This window comes from Balaenoptera physalus (assembly GCF_965194825.1).
Source record: "Balaenoptera physalus genome assembly, chromosome: 1".
NCBI lineage: Eukaryota > Metazoa > Chordata > Mammalia > Artiodactyla > Balaenopteridae > Balaenoptera > Balaenoptera physalus.
Window position 1 is genome coordinate 11,489,330 of NC_138882.1, and position 21,029 is coordinate 11,510,358.

Consider the following 21,029-nt stretch of genomic DNA (forward strand, 5'->3'; position numbering starts at 1 on the left):
TACCCTGCTTCTCAGGCCTTTGGACTTGAACTGAACCACATCCCTGGATTTCTAGAATAAGATGGGCTCCTCATGTTGATTCACTTAAGTAGCATTAGGGCTACAAAGCTTAAATGTTGTTTTGACAAACGACTTGTTTGGGTAATATGAAGTAGAATTTGAAGATTAGAGGATATCACAAATTCATTTGTCATTCTACTTTAAGCTAGAGCTGAAAACTAACTTAAATCACAGAAGTATTTTTAAACTTCTTTATAACTTTCCTTAGATAGCAACATTTAAAACTACTATCTAACTTAATTCTGAGTGTAATTGAAATTATACCTATGGCTTACTTTCACTAGAAACTGAGTAGCTATTCTATTTGTACTGTGCTTTTGGAACCACCAGTGAGACAAAAAGAATTCTTTTTTAAGAGAGGAGTTTGCTCAGAATGCAACTTTCATATTTTTTCTTACAATTCTGTATAAAAGAGTTTAGATTGTGATAGCTCTGTAAATAACTAATATATATTTATAACCATCCTCTGACAGTCTATTTAAATAACATTTTATTAAATAATATAGAATAAGTTGGATATTTCTTAATCTTCCCTTAATAATAATATATTTCTACACATTGTAGAATTTTTTAAATGTAAACACAAAACACATCAACATTTATTGCGAGGGGGTGCTTCTGAGATATAATTTTATTTAAATTAAGGTCTAGGCAAATGAAGAGGAAATATGAATTACTTCATCATAATATATGAAAATTATTGGTTTTTAAGCATGGAAATATATGTATTTGAAAATATACATATATATACATATGTGTTTTCCAGAAAGAGGGAAAGATCGACTTTTCAGGTGAAACTAAATGTGGGACTTACTGAAAATATAAAAAATTAAACTAGTTTTTTTTTAATTGACTAGTTTTGATGTAAATTTCAGAGGACAAGAACTTTCCCTACTCTACCAGCTTCCTGTTGCACTCTCTAAACCCACGGGCATCCACTGAATTCTCTCATGAGAATTCTCTTGTGAGAGTCACATTTCTAGCCCTCCTCAGAATACTATATGTGCCATAATAATTTTGCACTTCTGTCATAACTCCATCAAAAGCCATAATTCCATTAGTGCCTCTGATTTCACGTAGACATTATGAAGCTGGAAGTACAACTCAGTTAATGAACTTTAAAGTGAATTCTCTCAAGTAGTTCATGCTGCTGGTAGCAGTGAGAAACACTTCATCTGGCTGGAATTTTAAATAATCCATTTCCTTTCTAACTGCTCATTATCAGTACGTAAATTTTCTAAAAAAGTGTTTCCTGTGTGCTCCTGACTGCTTGCCTACCAATGAAATGGATGGATTCCCTCCTGTCCTTTCTAGGGCTTTTTGGTGGTATGTCTGCCACTCATGCATAACAGTGGGACGCTTTGACATGCAATACATTTCCCATCTCTCCATTTGGTCTTCCAATGTGCAAATAAAGCCTCTAACTTTTCATATCTACTTGTGTTGTTTCCCATTGTGTAGATAAACAAAAGAGTGTTGTTTGGTGCTCCTAATATGTTATAGCAATTTTAGTTGTTAATTTTTAATACTCCTGTCCTGTGGAGAGGTGTGAGAGAAAGAAATTTAGCAGCCTTTATCCTCCTGTATCTAAAATAATCCTTTTACTCTGTGATTGACCAATTACTTCTGGCTCTCAACTGTTCATTTCTCCTCTCTTTTCCTGTGGTGTACCTTCTTTCCTGTTACAGATCTTCAGACATGGTAAAAACTGAGCCCTGGTAGATTGGTCCCAAAAGTGCTCCAGACATGAGTGAGTGGGGATTATTTAAGGCTTATGTCAGCTCTCTGGAAACCTACTTTAATACGGTTAAATCTGGACAACTAACACCTTATCTTTTAGAGGATAAGTTTTCTTTTTTTTTCAATTAATTTATATTGGAGTATAGTTGCTTTACAATGTTGTGTTAGTCTCTTGCTATACAGCAAAGTGAATCAGTCATATGTATACATGTATCCACTCTTTTTTAGATTTCCTTCCTGATAAATTGTTTTCTAATATAAAATCTGCTTTCTTATAAGAAATTTGTATTGAGAAATTGTTAATAAAGCATCTCTGTGTGGATAGTTTCCAAACTTGGGTGAACACCGGAAGGCCCTGGGAAGATTTTGCTGTATACTTACTAAATTTTACCCCCAAACAATTCTATTATTACAATAATAATAGTAATAATAATAATTATTATTATTATTACTGTTACTATTAGGAATAACAAGATATCACATGGGGCACAGGGACAGAAAGTACAGCCTGACCTCAGCAGTTGTTGAAAATAGTTACTGGAAAGCGGTTAGAACAAAGGCAGAAGCCATTACCATTTCCTTCTCTGATGCCACACAGTCTCTCATCTCTTCTGTATATTTGTATCATGCTTGTCCTTTTTCTGGCTGTTGTATCTACTCTGCTATTTGTTCCCACATTCTGCCATCATAGATGCTGCAAGAGAGAGCTCTCATTCCCCAGGTTTTCATGTTCTAGTTCTCAGGCATCTCTGCCAACTTAGTCAACTGCTTTTAACCCTATAACCTGATTCTAAATTTTTTAAGGAGAAAAATTATATTGAGCTGGATTGTATCAGTTGTTCACCAGCACAGCCATCAGAAATGGCTAGGAACACCTTCATAGGCTATGTGTTATTTTTAGGACTATAATAAATATGTGTTACTATCAGAGTATAGGAATGTTTCTTTATGTTTTAAAAATTTTACTCTTTAATAGATCAGATAATATGATTCCACTCTCAAATTTCATAATCATGTTTACTTTGTTTTAATGAAATATTTCAATTATTTGCAACACTTTTTAATAGTTTTTGCTAAAGATCTATAGTAGATTGAAAATATGCATTTTTGAGCAAGTGACACCCGTTACCACCTCCGGGGGAAGAGTCCCATGCATGGAGGAGAGCAAAGGGCAAAACAGTGCCTGCCACCAGGAGCCGCCGTCCCAGGAAGCCGCCCCACTGTATGGTTTGTAGGTGTCGGGGGTCAACAAGAAAGGCATGACTCACACAGGCGCTGGATGGTCCAACACTTTATCCTCATAGAGAAGACAGAGCAAAATCAACTCAGAACCATAGGATCTTGCCGGCAGCCAAGGCAGGGAGGTGGACAGCACCTTCTGGTGCTGCAAGAGAAGGACCCAGTTCCCTCCTCACCAGGAACAGATGTAGTTGTGTGGTTGTACCATATGATGTACAGGAATTAAGCAGAACAAAGAAGAGCATATCATCTAGACAGGGAAAGATATTCCCAAGGAAGCTGAACTACTCAGCACAGGCTGTGAGAGCTCTTTATCCCCTTGTAGGGAAATGTTCCTGACCCAAAGCACACTCTTATGTAGCCGTGCAAGGGTGACTGTCTTTCCCATTGTGCATCTAACATTTATGTTAAAAATGATTGTTTTCCATGAATTTTGTTACATGTTTAAAAATTGTGTTTCAAGTGTGCTAAAAATTTATTTCCCTAATTTTCTATTTAATTCTGAAAATAAAATAAATATCCAAACACACATATTGGTGGTTTGGCCTCAGTATTAGCATCTTTGTGTACTGAGAAGTCTGGTTAATATAGTCTTGGGAAAACAAACTTAAATTAAATTAATACTCTTTGCTTTAGCATGTCCAAACATATCATGTTTGCTATGCTCATAGATTTATATACTCTGTTCTGTTTATGTGACTCTATCCCTTCATGATCTAAGATGAGAGGGAAAGCTCTCTGGGGCTCAATGTAATTCAGTTTACTTATGTTAAAACAAGTATAATCAATTCTTGATTTATCATACCAGAGCAGTCCAAGATCAAGAGAGAAAAGTAATGAGTAACCAAAATATAGTTAAAATAAAATTACTCAATATGTAATATGGAAAAATGCAATCTTTATCTTAATATTTAATCTTACCCGCATATAATACGTAAAGGCATATTTGTCATTTTACAGACATCAAGCAAAAGTATAAAGGCAATAGAAGTAGAGTAGAGTAATTTATTTGAAATATAACTAGAAAGTCTCCTGAGAAATTAGTTTGCAGTTAGTATTTTATAACTATAAAAAGGAAGCCACGAGTTATTTTCTCCCCTACCAAGAAAATATCTAGGCCATTATATCTAAGGTCCAGATTTCCTTTATAGTCATAAAAAATAAATATCCTCTGTTTGATCAGAGGACTGGGCTTGCTGAGTTACGAAGTGCTTTCCAAAAGTTCTAGCTCAAGTGAATGGTTTTGAAAGTGAGTAAGAAGACTGAACCTGAGTGGGTTCATAAGAATGCAAAAGGAAGAACTCAGGAATCTGAGGGTAAAAACATGAACTCAGTAGACTCTTCAGACACTGTGGAATCACAGAGGGAACGTGGCCACGGGAATAATGGTCACAGCAGACCACACAACTTAAACACTCTAGGCTGCACCGTATCCAAGCTCGGTCAAACCTCTGCCACACTTCTGGAAGCAGAGCAGGAGAGGAAATGTCATCATTGCACTGAAAATCAGAGGCAGATGTGACAGGAGCCTCTGACGGTGATCAGTGGTTAAGTGTGGAGGTGAGATGTGTCTGCAATGGCAGAACTGGTTTATAAATATATCTCTGTGCAAAACTCAGCGTGTGCTGAGGATAGTGATAGAAACATAGAAGCTTATCTACAAGTTCTCAAAAGCAAGCTCAGCATACAAGAGGACAGAAATACCGCTCACGTAGTGAAAGTTCAGGTCTTGGGAAATATATTGTTGTTTGGTTTGATTTGATTTTCCCTCAAGTGGACTGTCAGCCCTATAGCCTGGTTGCCAGGTTGTGGGGCGAATTTTGTGACTGTGATGCTCCCAGTTTCCGACTCTCCATCACCCCATTCACTAATTACAGCAGTTCCGGCGGGGGTGCCTCCTGGGCATGCGGACCTCTGGCACCTCAAGTCCACACTCAGGTGGCTCTCTAATCATGCTCACCTCCTCCTAGACACATTTTGCTTTGGGTGAGGACAGTTTTTTTTTTTTTTTCTTTTTGGCCAATTTAGAAGGACAGAAGGTTAAATGCTCCCCACAAATATTTCAATGCCAAGGCTCCCTTTGCATGTTTAAAATACAAAAGTTAAAATTACATAGTGGTAGCTGGCATTTCAACAGGCATGTCATTTTTATCCTCCAATTGTAACTTTTCATTTAGATAGCAAAAATTACTGAACATTTTACAAAAGAATGTGGACAGAGTTGGAATTGCTGTTTGCTAAACTCATTTTATTAGCTAAGTGAAAGTTTGGTATAATGCGGTAATTCCTCTTAAAACCTTTAACCTAAGTCTTTGTTCTCAATTCATGTCACCAAAGGTTCAATTAGGATGATTCAGATGCTTAAACAAAATACTTAGTTTGGTGAAATGAAGAGAAAAGCATTGTTTCACATAATAAGCTGCCCATGAAGAAGTAAAAACTCCCAGCAACAACATATTTGGGCTCTGGTTCTCTGTAAATTGGTGCTGTTCTTTACATGTTTTACATGTTTTCAAGGAGGTAGCAAGATGGCCACAGCATTTCCAGGGATTATACACAGACACTGTTATATCCAGAAGCAGAAATGCACATTTTCTCATTTGTTTTTAAGAGCAATGAAGACACCTTTCATAAAAGGCCTTCAGCTAGCCTTCACATTTTATTGAGATACAAATGTGTGCCATTTGCTATAGTGCCCAGGACCTCAATGTCACATTTCTGGCACCTAGATACTTTGCTTTGCTTCTGTTTGCCTTGCCTCAAGGTTTTTTGTGGTGAAGAAATGGAAGATGATTTTTTTTAAATGGATTTTTACATTATTGTTAAAAGCATTCACACATTGGTATGATTTTGTTAGCTGGTGGAGAGGAAGAGGGGAAAGACTGGAAGAGAAGGAGAGACTCTAGGTGACTGGGAAAGGGACAAAGTTCATCTGGATTGATGATGAATAGCAACATGTTCTGTTGCACCATTAAGAAGAGGTAAAACTACCAGAGGGCATAACTGATACAAATAAGGAAGCTGGCCCATAGGACCAGAAGTCTCAGCTTTAGTAAAGCTAATCATGGAACGTCTATGGCATAAAAGCAGTGAACCAACAAATTTTAGAGAATAATCTTGGCTTGGGCAATGAGTATTTCAGTCTTCACCTTTGAACTGGGTCACAGATGAGGTCCATCATTATAAGGCATGTGGCATCTTCAAAATTCCTTAATATTCTACAGCAAAAGGTCACTTGTAAGGGAAATAATATATTTGGTGCTATGTAGGCAAAAATCCAAATTTTGATGCATTCCTAGTCTTCTCTAGTATTTTTTTCATAAAAACATTGACACTCTCTTTTGCTTATTCAAAAGATGGATAGTCAGTAATAGGTTATTCATTCATATATTCACCACATCATTATTGAAATATATCCTGTACCAGTAATGTGCCTTTGTTCTTGGGACTTTTATTCTAGTGTGTCTTGGGGGTAAAGTGTGAGGAAACATAAATAAACAAAAATTAACTATATAGCAGTTAGTAAATAGGAGCTATGAAGAAAAATAAAGTTTCTGAGAGGATAGTTATTTAATGAAATGTGATCTGGGAGATCAGTTTAATAAGGAGACATTCAGGGAGGTTTAAACAGAAGAAACAGCAAGTTCAAAGGTCCTGAGGAGGAGAATTAAGGGATTGTAGACTTCTCTACTCCTTTGGCAGATACCTCTTAATACATAAAGCAATTAAGCTTTTATATCACTTCATGCTGGCAGATAACGGCAAAGTTTAAAAAAAATATGTAGGCATTTGGTACCACTTTTGATGGCATTTTTAACTTATTAAATACAAAGTAAACCTGTATATACTATCATTAACGTACTTTATTGCAAACTGTATATTTTATACTTATGAACTGACTGAAAACTCTTCTAGACACTGCAGTATTGTAATAATTTCATTACAAATGGGAACATTTTATATACATGTATTATTAATGGTTTTTGTAAGCAACAGAAATCTACTCTAGCTAATTTAAGCAAAATATACATCTATTGGAAGAATTCATAGAGACCCAAACAAAGAAGCAACTGCTAACCCATGTCCCTTTGCTTGGGGAGAAAAACACTCAGGAAGGCCGTAGTGAGAAAGAGAAAGCTTTGCAAAAAGAACCCTTTACAGAAGAAGGGAAAGTAAATGCTAGGTGTCCCAACATGAAAATATTCACTAGTAATCTCTTCATTTATCAATAATAAATATTATTATAGCATAATAATCATGTATCATAATATAATTTGATATAATAGCTGTATTTTACCTATAGACATCCTTTCAGTAAAGATATATTAATATAGAAATGTTATTTCACACTAATCTTAGGAACACTTGAAGGACGCCAGGGACCTCCTGTGGAATAAATGGATACAAGTGAAGGGCATTGGTGAATAGGAGAGCAGGGGATAAAACACGCATTGTGGTTGGAAAAACACAGAACTATTTTAATTACACACCAGACAGTCCCTAGGTTTGTGACCTTGGACAATTTAATTAATCCCTTTTTGTCTCAGTTTTCTCATCTAGAAAAGTAGGAGTGATATTGGCAGTGCTCTAATGATATAATGAGGTAAATTAAACTTTGGTACACATTACATGCTCAGATTCTTTATTTATATAATACTGTGATATTTAGATATTTTTTGACATGAATGATATATGTAATAAGTATTAATGAATAATGTAATTGGTCTTTTAAAATTAGGTAAAATATGCATACAGAACCTAAAATAAAGGCAACTCTTTCATTAAATTGACCTATTTTTGATCCAGGCAGTCAGGGCAGAGTGATAAAGTAGCTATACTTGTTGCCATTGTGAATAAAATCTACAAGCTTCAGTTTTCTTAACTATAAAGTAGAGAAATAATAATATCTATCCTGTCTATTTTAAGGAATCACTGTGAGGGTCAAAATAATCAAACAAAGAATGAAAACAACCCAGGAACTATTTACCCTGTACATTTGAGGTGCTGCCTAGCAAATCAGGTTCAGGTTCTTACTTCTTTCTTTGTACTCATTTTATTTTTTCCTTTCATTCAGAGTGTTTCTTTTTAACCATCACTTATATTAGCTTCTCTCATTTCTCTTAATTATCCATTTTATAATTAAATTATATATGTACAATTCTCTGTTACATCTTCTGCTATTATATTTCCTATTCTACCTTATTTAATGGCATCTTAGTTTGTCCATCATGAATCAGCACATTTGCTTATAGATTTTTACTTAGCACTATCTCTAACCAAATAGTTTTATAAGCCATTTAAAATCACATCTTATATTCTACTTTCTGATCCATCCAGAAATAGAAAATAATGTATCAGTAATATAAACTAATTGAGTTTATATCTCAAGCATACAGTGTCAGAAAAAGAATACCACTAACAGAAGGTACTTTTCAGTCTGGTAAACTATCATCTTGGTAACTTGAAATTGGACTGTAGTACTACTGTTCATATTATAGCTCTTCAATGTTCTTGATACTTTTTTGAGGTTTTATTAACCAGTGTTTATTTGTGACATATGATACCACAATCATGACACATTTGGAAGAAAGATTTACTCTTTCTTTCATTAAAGAATTTTACCAAGAAAAGTAGTTTGTTTAGTTCATGAGGCATCTACACTCTATAGGAATCAATTAGTCCTCTAATTTATTGTCAGAATTAATATATGACAAACATTAATGGACTATTTCCCCAAGAGAATGGTATAATTTCTATAATATTATATAAAAGTATTGATACATTGCAGAAAGTGAAAGTTTCTACTCAAGTATATTTTGTCCTTTAGTGGAGAAATTGACTTCAAAATTTTGTAACTTAAGGAAATATTTTTATGAAAATTAACAGGGCATAAATTTTTCTTCACAAAATTCTACACATGTAATGTGTAGCACTTGGCAGTGGGTTAAAAGTATATAAATGAATATACGTTTGTATCTGTAGAAGTAGGCTCCATATTGGTTGGATTGGATTCACATACTGACAGTCAGCTATTCCCTGAATTTCATGTTAAATGTAAAATGCTGGGGCATATGAAGAAGATGCTCATAATAGTGACTGATGGTCTTTAAATGTCTTTTAATTTTAGGACTAGAAATCATTCCTGATGGTTTATATATTTTACTTGTTTAACTTTTATTTGGAAAATAGAATCTCAAATATTATTACTTGAACTTGGCATTGAAGAGTTCTTGCAGCAGCTGAAAGTATAATTTCTTCATATGATACCACCAACTAGTTGCAATTGAACAGATAGTTTAGGGCTTTTAAAGAGCAATTGAAATTATGTGGCAGGGGATTATACCTCAGTGCTGCAGTTGCTTGTATAAATGCATCAGTACAGTACTTCACAAACAGGAAAACAACAATTAGAAACTTCTGCATATGCCCAATTGCCCTAGTAAAATGTGTATAGAAAGGCAATGCCATTTCATTTAATTTTATCCAAACACCAATTTGTAACTAACTTTGGAGTCTGAAAAATAATTTATTACTATATAAATCCGTCTTGAGGTTTAACCATTAGTTTCATTGTTTTTCCTCAGAATTTCTGGCCTGCTGATACTGTGTAAATGGAGGGAAACTAAGCTGACCAGTAAAACATTACACTTCTACAAATTTTGAGAAAGAATAATACACTAAGGAAATAATGTACATGCATTAGGTATAATTTCATAACTTTAATGTATGTACTTAGCATTTTTGTTTCATTTTACGTATAAAATACACTCAAAATCAGACAAGATAATATCCTCTATAGCCCTCAATTTAGCAGACTGAAGGATGTGTATTTCTTTTTTTTTTTTTTTTTTTTTTTATCAAGCTATCTGGGTCCCTAGTTACTTTCTATAAATTGTTCAGCTGCACTCTTTGTAGTTGGTTCCTCCAGGACAGGGTATTTCTTTCCACCTAATCTGACTGTAAATGATTTGGTTTTATGGTTTTAGTGTTTGGGAAATATATATTTCAATGTTTTACTGTACTCAGTATTAGAAAAAATATACCTTCCTCAGCACTGCTAACCCAATAAATACCAACCAGTTGAGTAGGCTTATTTTACGTACACTGATCTGGTGATTCTGTGAGGTTTTGTTCTTTTTCCTTTCATTCTTGCAATAGAATTTTTGAATTACCTGCCAGCTGAAAAACAAGGCACTGACATGGCTTACGCTGTCAGCTGTAATTGTATCTTTGTACTGTTTTCCCTCTTGAAAGATAATTTCTTCCTCATATGTTACAGTGTACATTTCATTATTCTCTGTTTTTTTAAGGACCTAAAGCATTTCTTTGTCTTATCACATCCACAGAAACTATTACATTATCAATGCAGAATGACAGGGAAGAGATTTAATTTCCTGATCCTCACCCTATTGAGAAACAGAGAGATCACTGAGTTGCTTTATTAGAGGAAGTTTCAAATGTGGATTTAGCAGATTTTGGAGAGACAGGAGGCTTGTGCTTTTGTCTTTTTTCCTCAGGATTGGTGAGAACAATGTCCCCTGCCTCCGGCACATGCCCTGGTGACTCCTCTGCTCTTCTGTGTTTGTAGCAAAAGCATCCCACACAGATAGTTAGAGCCACAGCTCACCGAGGTGGAATTTGCATAGGCAGAAGGACAAGAAAATAAGACTAAAAGTTTATTCTTATATGTTTCACACTTCCATCATGTAGCTGTGTCACAGGGGCATACTTTTTCTAAATTTAAGCTGCAAAATGGGAGTTGGAATTTATACGTTCTATTCTAGGGATATTTGTGATAGGGGGAAAAAACTCTTACATAGGAAAGGTATTTCTGTCATTACTGGTAATAGTGACCATTGCTTAGTAAGTGTGTGTGACTTGATGTAGAGTCAAAAAGTAAAATTAATTCTGTAAATGATGAGGTACAATTTAGAAGTAATCTCATTTTTAAACATTGCTAACATGGTAAGTATCACTCTAATTCTCCCGTTGGCTTTGATTGAATATCCCAAAGAGAAACAAATGACTTAGCTACATATACACTTACATAAAATCACCTAGATAAAGAATCCCATGGCAACCAAAATAGTCTTTTAGAAATGTTACTTTCTAGTCCTAAATATCGGTTCTACTATCTGATCTATTTATGCATTCAAAAGTATTTCCATATCAATCTCCTATATTTTGGTTAACAGGACACAGTATATTTACCTAACTATAGGCTTTTTGAGGATATAAAATATTTTCTAGAACCTACTTAGTGATGAGGTCATAATAGGCAAAGGATATATATTTGGATTAGGTTGTGTTACTATATCATATATGTGATATGGCAAATGTAAATAAACATATGAAAGTTCTATATTTTATCCTTTAATCAATTCATATATAGAATTTATGCCCATGACTTAATATAGAATTAATTCTCATGACTATGCAGTGTTACTACATAGAAAGATAAAGTAGCACTTTGAATTTCATTAAATTACTGAAATTTACAGTACATCAATTTGCTTTACAATACGTCAATTTTCAGTGATAATACATAAACTTTAGCTTTTTTCTTCAAGTTTTATCAAATCCCAATTAATCATTTTAATGGCAGAGTACTCAGTTCCTAAAGGTGCTTAATAAATGTCCATCTAATGTATCAGAACTATGGAGGGCCTTTTGAATATCAGATCTTTGGCAAAACTATTTCTGTCCCCTTTCTTCTGTCGTATCTTGTCTCTACCTGATTCCTTCCAGACTGCCTCTGTGAAGCCTTCTCTGATCATCTGAATTAGAAACAGTCAGTAACTTTCTGGAATTTGTATTGCAATTACTGATTATTCCACACATCTCACAAATCCCAGATAGTTCTTATTTTACACATATCATTATGTATATGCAGGCACAAAAATATTTATTAGATTTTGAAGTTTAATTTATATCATAAGAAAAATAGCAGGTCTTTTTTATGTATCTTTCTGAATAAATTATGCAAGTATAAAATTATTGCTGAAAACAATTTGAGAATAATGAAGGAAAAGTCCCTAATGTGAAATTGAAGACTCAGGGAGTTGAGATCACTTGTCCAACTTCACATAGGTAACTAAAGTCTTGGGTAAGTTCCCCGATATCCCAGATGATATACCAGGTACCAAGCAGTGTTATTCTCATTATCCTGGCAATCATATAAATATTGACCAAAATTTCCAGATTGTAGATTGCAGCAGTCTTTCCGAGACCCTCTTCTGATAAATGCTTTTCATGTCTATGATTTGAATAGTGGTGTCATTGGTGTACACAGTAGACTAAATAATAGTCACGTAATGATTCGTCCACATCTTAATCCCAGAACCTCTGATTATTATCTCATAGGTAAAGAGTGAATACTACCTTACAGAGCAAAAGATGTGATTAAGTTAAAGATTTTGAGAGGAGACATTTATTCTGTATTGTCTATGAGGGCCCTAAATCCAATAACAAGTGTCCCTATAAGAGTGAGGCAAAGGGAGATTTGGCAAAATAGAAAACAATGTGGCCATAGAAGTGGAGACAGGAGTGATGAGGTCCCAAGTCAAAGAAAGCCTGTAGCCCTCCAGAGCTTGAAGAGGCAAAGAAGAAATTTTCCTCTCGTGCCCCTAGAGGGAGTGCAGCCCCGCCGACACTTTGGTTTGACATTTCTGTCCTCCAGGACTGTGAAGAATACATTTCTACTGATTTAAGCCATAGCTGGTAGTATTTTGTTACAGCAGCACAGGAAACTAACAGGGTGCGGAAACCCAAACTGTACATGGCAAAATGCAGACATGGATAAGTAGAGCACTTTGTGGGAAAATTTTGTCTAATTGAAAAACTGAACAGATTTTTTCATGTGTTTTTATGCAATAGCAAATATATATCAAGCAATTAACATCACAAGCACTGATAATATGTTATTTCATTGATTCATGGCAAAAGGACTTGGAGTACATAATTCTCAATGCAAATGAAGAAATTGAGGCAGGGAAGTTTCCCAACATCATGTAACTGCTGAAAGAGTGAAGGCCCACAGTGATGAATACATTTGTCCATGGTCAGTCAATAAGTAAAGACTAAAAACTTAAACCCATTAGGATTAACTTTCACAGAAATAAATATGGGGTGAGATTAACCAAGATGGCGGAGTAGAAGGACGTGCTCTCACTCCCTCTTGCGAGAGCACCAGAATCAAAACTGGCTGCTGGACAATCATTGACAGGAAGACCCTGGACTTCACCAAGGAGGCTACCCCACGTCCAAGGACAGAGGAGAAGCCACAGTGAGACGGTAGGAGGGGCGCAATCAGAGTAAAATCAAATCCCATAACTGCTGGGTGGGTGACTCACAGACTGGCGAACACTTATACCACAGAAGTCCACCCACTGGAGTGAAGGTTCTGAGCCCCACGTCAGGCTTCCCAACCTGGGGGTCCGGCTACGGGAGGAGGAAGTCCTAGAGAATCAGACTTTGAAGCCTAGTGGGAATTGATTGCAGGACTTTGACAGGACTGGGGGAAACAGAGACCCCACTCTTGGAGGGCACACACAAAGTAATGTGTGCATCGGGACCCAGGGGAAGGAGCAGTGACCCTGGGGGAGACTGAACCAGACCTACCTGCTGGTGTTGGGGGGTCTCCTGCAGAGGCGAGTGGTGGCTCTGTTTCACCGTGGGGATAAGGACACTGGCAGCCGAGGTTCTGGGAAGTTCTCCTTGGCGTGAGCCCTCCCAGAGTCTGCCATTAACCCCACCAAAGAGCACGGGTAGGCTCCAGTGTTGGGTTGCCTCAGGCAAAACAACCAACAGGGAGGGAACCCAGCCCCACCCATCAACAGTCAAGTGGATTAAGGTTTTACTGAGCTCTGATGCCACAGCAACAGGGAGGGAACCCAGCCCCACCCATCAACAGTCAAGTGGATTAAGGTTTTACTGAGCTCTGACCGCCACAGCAACAGTCAGCTCTACCCACCACCAGAGCCTCCCATCAAGCCTCTTAGATAGCCTCAACCACCAGAGGGCAGACAACAGAAGCAAGAAAAACTACAATCCTGCAGCCTGTGGACCAAAAACCACAGTTACAGAAAGACAGAGAAGATGAAAAGGCAGAGGGCTATATACCAGATGAAGGAACAAGAAAAAACACCAGAAAAACAACTAAATGAAGTGGAGATAGGCAACCTTCCAGAAAAAGAATTCAGAATAATGATAGTGAAGATGATCCAGGACCTCGGAATAAGAATGGAGGCAAAGATTGAGAAGATGCAAGAAATGATTAACAAAGACCTAGAAGAATTAAAGAACAAACAAACAGAGATGACCAATACAATAACTGAAATGAAAACTACACTAGAAGGAATCAATAGCAGAATAACTGAGGCAGAAGAACGGATAAGTGACCTGGAAGACAGAATGGTGGAATTCACTGCTGCGGAACAGACTAAAGAAAAAAGAATGAAAAGAAATGAAGACAGCCTAAGAGACCTCTGGGACAACATTAAACGCAACAACATTCGCATTATAGGGGTCGCAGAAGGAGAAGAGAGAGAGAAAGGACCAGAGAAAATATTTGAAGAGATTATAGTCGAAAACTTCCCTAACATGAGAAAGGAAATAGCCACCCAAGTCCAGGAAGCGCAGAGAGTCCCATACAGAATAAACCCAAGGAGAAACACGCCGAGACACATAGTAATCAAAGTGGCAAAAATTAAAGACAAAGAAAAATTATTGAAAGCAGCAAGGGAAAAACGACAAATAACATACAAGGGAACTCCCATAAGGTTAACAGCTGATTTCTCAGCAGAAACTCTGCAAGCCAGAAGGGAGTGGCATGATATACTTAATGTGATGAAAGGGAAGAACCTACAACCAAGATTACTCTACCCGGCAAGGATCACATTTAGATTTGATGGAGAAATCAAAAGCTTTACAGACAAGCAAAAGCTAAGAGAATTCAGCACCACCAAACCAGCTCTACAACAAATGCTAAAGGAACTTCTCTAAGTGGGAAACACAAGAGAAGAAAAGGACCTACAAAAACAAACCCAAAACAATTAAGGAAATGGTCATAGGAACATACATATCGATAATTACCTTAAACGTGAATGGATTAAACGCCCCAACCAAAAGACATAGACTGGCTGAATGGATAACAAAACAAGACCCATATATATGCTGTCTACAAGAGACCCACTTTAGACCTAGGGACACATACAGACTGAAAGTGAGGGGATGGAAAAAGATATTCCATGCAAATGGAAATCAAAAGAAAGCTGGAGTAGCTATACTCATATCAGATAAAATAGACTTTAAAATAAAGAATGTTACAAGAGACAAGGAAGGACACTACATAATGATCCAGGGATCAATCCAAGAAGAAGATATAACAATTATAAATATATATGCACCCAACATAGGAGCACCTCAATACATAAGGCAACTGCTAACAGCTATAAAAGAGGAAATCGACAGTAACACAGTAATAGTGGGGGACTTTAACACTTCACTTACACCAACGGACAGATCATCCAAAATGAAAATAAATAAGGAAACAGAAGCTTTAAATGACACAATAGACCAGATAGATTTAATTGATATATATAGGACATTCCATCCAAAAACAGCAGATTACACGTTCTTCTCAAGTGCGCACGGAACATTCTCCAGGATAGATCACATCTTGGGTCACAAATCAAGCCTCAGTAAATTTAAGAAAATTGAAATCATACCAAGCATCTTTTCTGACCACAACGCTATGAGATTAGAAATGAATTACAGGGAAAAAAACGTAAAAAAGACAAACACATGGAGGCTAAACAATACGTTACTAAATAACCAAGAGATCACTGAAGAAATCAAAGAGGAAATAAAAAAATACCTAGAGACAAATGACAATGAAAACACGACGACCCAAAACCTATGGGATGCAGCAAAAGCGGTTCTAAGAGGGAAGTTTATAGCTATACAAGCCTACCTAAAGAAACAAGAAAAATCTCAAGTAAACAATCTAACCTTACACCTAAAGAAACTAGAGAAAGAAGAACAAACAAAACCCAAAGTTAGCAGAAGGAAAGAAATCATAAAGATCAGAGCAGAAATAAATGAAATAGAAACAAAGAAAACAATAGCAAAGATCAATAAAACTAAAAGTTGGTTCTTTGAGAAGATAAACAAAATTGATAAGCCATTAGCCAGACTCATCAAGAAAAAGAGGGAGAGGACTCAAATCAATAAAATCAGAAATGAAAAAGGAGAAGTTACAACAGACACCGCAGAAATACAAAACATCCTAAGAGACTACTATAAGCAACTTTATGCCAATAAAATGGACAACCTGGAAGAAATGGACAAATTCTTAGAAAGGTATAACCTTCCAAGACTGAACCAGGAAGAAACAGAAAATATGAACAGACCAATCACAAGTAATGAAATTGAAACTGTGATTAAAAATCTTCCAACAAACAAAAGTCCAGGACCAGATGGCTTCACAGGTGAATTCTATCAAACATTTAGAGAAGAGCTAACACCCATCCTTCTCAAACTCTTCCAAAAAATTGCAGAGGAAGGAACACTCCCAAACTCATTCTATGAGGCCACCATCACCCTGATACCAAAACCAGACAAAGACACTACAAAAAAAGAAAATTACAGACCAATATCACTGATGAATATAGATGCAAAAATCCTCAACAAAATACTAGCAAACAGAATCCAACAACACATTAAAAGGATCATATACACCACGATCAAGTGGGATTTATCCCAGGGATGCAAGGATTCTTCAATATACGCAAATCAATCAATGTGATACACCATATTAACAAATTGAAGAATAAAAACCATATGATCATCTCAATAGATGCAGAAAAAGCTTTTGACAAAATTCAACACCCATTCCTGATAAAAACTCTCCAGAAAGTGGGCATAGAGGGAACCTACCTCAACATAATAAAGGCCATATATGACAAACCCACAGCAAACATCATTCTCAATGGTGAAAAACTGAAAGCATTTCCTCTAAGATCAGGAACGAGACAAGGATGTCCACTCTCACCACTACTATTCAACATAGTTCTGGAAGTCCTAGCCACGGCAATCAGAGAAGAAAAAGAAATAAAAGGAATACAAATTGGAAAAGAGGAAGTAAAACTGTCACTGTTTGCGGATGACATGATACTATACATAGAGAATCCTAAAACTGCCACCAGAAAACTGCTAGAGCTAATTAATGAATATGGTAAAGTTGCAGGATACAAAATTAATGCACAGAAATCTCTTGCATTCCTATACACTAATGATGAAAAATCTGAAAGAGAAATTATGGAAACACTCCCATTTACCATTGCAACAAAAAGAATAAAATACCTAGGAATAAACCTACCTAGGGAGACAAAAGACCTGTATGCAGAAAACTATAAGACACTGATGAAAGAAATTAAAGATGATACCAACAGATGGAGAGATATACCATGTTCTTGGATTGGAAGAATCAACATTGTGAAAATGAGTATACTACCCAAAGCAATCTACAGATTCAATGCAATCCCTATCAAATTACCAATGGCATTTTTTACGGAGCTAGAACAAATCATCTTAAAATTTGTATGGAGACACAAAAGACCCCGAATAGCCAAAGCAGTCTTGAGGCAAAAAAATGGAGCTGGAGGAATCAGACTCCCTGACTTCAGACTATACTACAAAGCTACAGTAATCAAGACAATATGGTACTGGCACAAAAACAGAAACATAGATCAATGGAACAAGATAGAAAGCCCAGAGATTAACCCACGCACCTATGGTCAACTAATCTATGACAAAGGAGGCAAAGATATACAATGGAGAAAAGACAGTCTCTTCAATAAGTGGTGCTGGGAAAACTGGACAGCTACATGTAAAAGAATGAAATTAGAATACTCCCTAACACCATACACAAAAAGAAACTCAAAATGGATTAGAGACCTAAATATAAGACTGGACACTATAAAACTCTTAGAGGAAAACATAGGAAGAACACTCTTTGACATAAATCACAGCAAGATCTTTTTTGATCCACCTCCTAGAGTAATGGAAATAAAAACAAAAATAAACAAGTGGGACCTAATGAAACTTCAAAGCTTTTGCACAGCAAAGGAAACCATAAACAAGACGAAAAGACAACCCTCAGAATGGGAGAAAATATTTACAAATGAATCAACAGACAAAGGATTAATCTCCAAAATATATAAACAGCTCATTCAGCTCAATTTCAAAGAAACTAACACCCCAATCCAAAAATGGGCAGAAGACCTAAATAGACATTTCTCCAAAGATGACATAGAGACGGCCACGAAGCACATGAAAAGATGCTCAACATCACTAATTATTAGAGAAATGCAAATCAAAACTACAATGAGGTATCACCTCACTCCTGTTAGAATGGGCATCATCAGAAAATCTACAAACAACAAATGCTGGAGAGGGTGTGGAGAAAAGGGAACCCTCTTGCACTGTTGGTGGGAATGTAAATTGATACAGCCACTATGGAGAACAATATGGAGGTTCCTTAAAAAACTAAAAATAGAATTACCATATGACCCAGCAATCCCACTACTGGGCATATACCCAGAGAAAACCATAATTCAAAAAGACACATGCACCCGAATGTTCATTGCAGCACTATTTACAATAGCCAGGTCATGGAAGCAACCTAAATGCCCATCAACAGACGAATGGATAAAGAAGAAGTGGTACATATATACAATGGAATATTACTCAGCCATAAAAAGGAACGAAATTGAGTCATTTGTTGAGACGTGGATGGATCTAGAGACTGTCATACAGAGTGAAGTAAGTCAGAAAGAGAAAAACAAATATCATATATTAATGCATGTATGTGGAACCTAGAAAAATGGTACAGATGAGCCAGTTTGCAGGGCAGAAGTTGAGACACAGATGTAGAGAATGGACATATGGACACCAAGGGGGGAAAACTGTGGTGAGGTGGGGATGGTGGTGTGCTGAATTGGGCGATTAGGATTGACATGTATACACTGATGTGTATAAAATTGATGCCTAATAAGAACCTGCAGTATAAAAAAGCAAACAAAACAACTAATACTAAACTTTCATTGGGTTATTTGTATGGAAATATATTAATATAAATGTTTCAGACATTACATGAAATTTCTAAAAATCTTATATTTGTATTTGTATGGAAATATGTATGGAAATATGTTAATATAAATGTTTCAGACATTACATGAAATTTCTAAAAATCTTATATTTGTATTTGTATGGAAATATGTTAATATTAATGTTTCAGACATTACATGAAATTTCTAAAAATCTTATATGTTCTGGTATAATGTTATAAGTAATAATCCTAGTTATTACTTTAAAATGTATATCTCAGAAATAACTAATTTTCTTGTCAACCGCATTATTATGAACTTTCATCAAATCTTTTACCGTGGTCATTTTTAAGTCTTTTGTCATTTACAGACAGTTCTGGGTGTACTCTGATGATTTTGCAAATATGTTCCTATAAAAGGGTTTCATCTTCAAGAAATTCATAGAAAAGACTCTGACATGTACAGGTTTCTGGTAACTGTACTGCTGAACTGAATGAATAAGCATTTTCAGAACTCTGATGAAAAACTGATGAACTCATAAAAGTGCTAACAAAAGATCAAGATGAAAAAAAACAATTAATTACATGGGACTGAGTGAACTGATGAGGATGAGTATAATTTTTGTGACTTTCTGTCTGAATTAAAAAAAAAAAAAAAATCCCACAAGGACTCAGAGGCAAAGAATATACAAATCAATTTTCACTGCAAAGTAAAGGAGCTGTTACAGTGGAGGATTACTGGACTGAATGTCAATATTATGACATAATATGAGTGTGTTTCATGTTTGGTAATGGCAATCATTGTGGCTTTTGTTGTGGTCATCCATGTACAATGCTTGGTGTCAGTCTATTTATCTCTTGTAAAAATAAAATACAGTGTGTGTGTGTGAAAAAAAAAAAAAAAAAAAAAAGAAATAAATATGAAGCCACAATTTGCATTAAAATACAAACAAGGAAAAAAGGTGAAATTAGGGCATACAATCAGCAATTCTTAATTATTCCTTTGGACTTGTAGGCTGTAATTCAGTGCGATACTAAATAAACATTTGAGGAGAGGGAAGGTTTTAAAATAACATTCATGTTGCCATACTAAGAAGTGTACCATGGCAATCATGATGTTCAGAACACGGTCGATTGTAAATTTTTACATCCATAGGTAGACATCATTCTCTTTTCTGGGAATGGAAAAACTATAATGAGAATTTTGACAAAGTGAATAATACACAAAGTAATGAGCAATGTGCAACAATATTCTCTGAAGAATGTTAGACAATTTAACTTGGAAATGGTAAAATCTGTATCATTAAGTTTATGTTCAAATATGTGATAGTAACCCAAATGAAAGAGGAAATACACTTATACTGGCTACAGCGCAGAATCTGGACTAAGGATAGAAATTGTAAGAAGATGGTTATTAATAATTAGAAAATTGCTAAGCCATGTGCAAAAGTTTCTGAGAAACTGTATAAAACTGAATAATGTATTAGAGGAGAGATCAAATCAACTGAGGGCAAAATGAAACTGTATACTGATGAACTTGGACAGACAGTATTGAATGAAGAGAACAAGGGTTGGGAAGAAGTGTGAAATGCCATATGGTTAATCAAATAGAAGTTCCAGATGTGAATAATCAAAAAAATACATAAAAGAACATATTTTAGGAAATCTGTTATGACTTTGAGCTCTACAGTGCACTTGGATAGAGCTTTTTTTTCCCTGCTTATTACAATTCATACAGATTGCATTCCTTAATCATCAGAAGACCATATCTTACACAAGAAGAGACATGTGAAGGGCACATTTACTAGCAGAGTGAGAAAGCAAAACAACTAAATAGGGTTAAGTTTGCTCACCATTCACAGATAAGATGAAAATGAGATGG

The 21,029-nt window shown here is 35.7% G+C and overlaps 1 long non-coding RNA gene across 1 annotated transcript in view; it reads left to right on the forward strand.

The window, feature by feature from the left end:
* The first annotated feature begins 1,372 nt into the window (after nt 1-1,372).
* Nucleotides 1,373-21,029, forward strand: part of LOC309644748 — a 486,851-nt gene continuing 467,194 nt past the window's right edge. The window contains exon 1 of the long non-coding RNA XR_014254589.1: nt 1,373-6,413. This is a non-coding gene — a long non-coding RNA (uncharacterized lncRNA). The remainder of the gene's footprint in view (nt 6,414-21,029) is intronic.